General features: G+C 36.2%; 1 long non-coding RNA gene across 1 annotated transcript; it reads left to right on the plus strand.

The window, feature by feature from the left end:
* The first annotated feature begins 225 nt into the window (after positions 1-225).
* Positions 226-1,125, plus strand: LOC150002770 (uncharacterized). The gene is made up of 2 exons (XR_016512639.1): positions 226-464; positions 890-1,125. It is a non-coding gene; the product is annotated as an uncharacterized LOC150002770 (long non-coding RNA).
* The last annotated feature ends 674 nt before the right edge of the window (positions 1,126-1,799 follow it).

The raw sequence follows: 1,799 nt of genomic DNA on the forward strand, positions 1-1,799 counted from the left end.
TGTATGCATGTGTGCACACACACACATGCACACAGTCTCTGAATTAGTTTCCATAAAACCTGCATCAGTGCAGAGGTACTCATGGAGTGCCTTCAATAAAAAAGTCACTGTGTGTTATGCGATAACATTGAACAGACTCCAGACAGCCTCTTATCTTAGATATACAACAACGTAGCATAACTCAAGCCTAAAGGAGAAGTTAAAGCATTAGGTAACAGTAGCAACAGTAGCAGTTAGTGGAGTAATAACTCTCCTGGAGGATAACCCAGGATGGGTTTTATTGAATTCAGTTTATTTAGCTGGGATAAACCCAGATAGTCATCTCATTTACAAGAAGGTGCTAGCAAGAGGGCAGGTTATTACAAGCATATTTACAAGATAAGCATTAGAAAATTGAATAAAATCAGACATCAGGAAGGGAGCAGAAGTGGTTCCTAGTTCAACTACCTTCTTGCCTTGGACAGGTCTGTATTTACTCTGACTAAAAGAAAAAAAATAATTGCCTTCTCAGACAGCTGCAGGGATGAATGGTATGTTGGTTCTTAAGAACCTGCTAAGTTACTCTTATTAACAAGTTTGCTTTTTATGGCTAATTGAAGTTCTTTTCTTTTCTCTTGCAATCTAAGTGTATTTTCTTTGTTTCTTTATAATAATTCTCTTAAAAACATCACAATATTTGTCATCTCCCAACTCTCCATACAAATTAACCAACTATAAAATTGAATTGATACCATTTTTCTACCTCTTTAATGGTTACATTTCTGTTTTCAAGGACTGTTGCCTCCCTCCCCCCTTTCTCCCTTCCTTCTTTCCTTCCTTTTTTTCTCTTTCAAATTTAAATCTGACTCAAGTTTACTTGGTTATTTCTATATGTGAACCTTTGTCCTAGGCACTGCTGCTGACATGGGCAAATGCATGGACTTCGCCCTGTGGAGTAATTCCTGAATGTTATGGCCTTAACGAAGCTCTGTCCAAGAGATCAGACCAAACATACAGCTAGTGGAAACTTGGTTGACCATTCTACTTGATGATTTTGAATTCAGAGATATCTTTTATGACACAGAAGAATCATGTTTCAATTGAGTTGTCTTTGCAATAAAATGCAAATATTTATTCACTGATAAATATTGATCAATTGAAGATGTGTCCCTTCACTCAGGCATCTGCTGACGATGTCCTGTACCATGACTCAGAGTGCTTCCCAGTGCTTACCTTTGCCTTCTACTCTTATGTATGGTTTCTGGTGTGTCCATGTATGTGTGTGTGTGTGTGTGTGTGTGTGTGTGTGTGTGTGTAGAAAGAGTGTTGGTCAGAGGAATGAAAAATATTTGCATAAGTGGAGGTATAATATTGTGATATATTAATGAATACATTTTTTATTTCTGAAATTTTATTTTTACCTACATTTCTTCATTTCTTTCATTTAAGGACTTGGATTCTCTCTAAAAATGTTCTTTTTAATAGGCCTTTATTTGGAAGTTAGGCTTTTAGAGAAAACATGTCTATTTGCATGATATCAAACTTTTTTTGATACTTCATCTTTTCTTATGCCCCATTTAGGCTCCTTTTCCTTTCTTAAAATTATGTTTTCAAATCAGAAATGATTCATTAAGTGTCCACTCTGTGAAAGCTGCTGTGCATAGCACTGAGGGTGGTAGAAAACAAATACAAAACGGGGCCTCTCTTCTAAGATCTCACAGTCTAGGGGAGAGACAAGTACATACACAAATAACTCCAATATGGGGTGGACCATGTGAAATACTTTAGTTAAGAAAAAATGTATTATTATTAGTTGGAGT

This window comes from Furipterus horrens, unplaced genomic scaffold (assembly GCF_987537825.1).
Source record: "Furipterus horrens unplaced genomic scaffold, mFurHor1.1.pri manual_scaffold_8, whole genome shotgun sequence".
NCBI lineage: Eukaryota > Metazoa > Chordata > Mammalia > Chiroptera > Furipteridae > Furipterus > Furipterus horrens.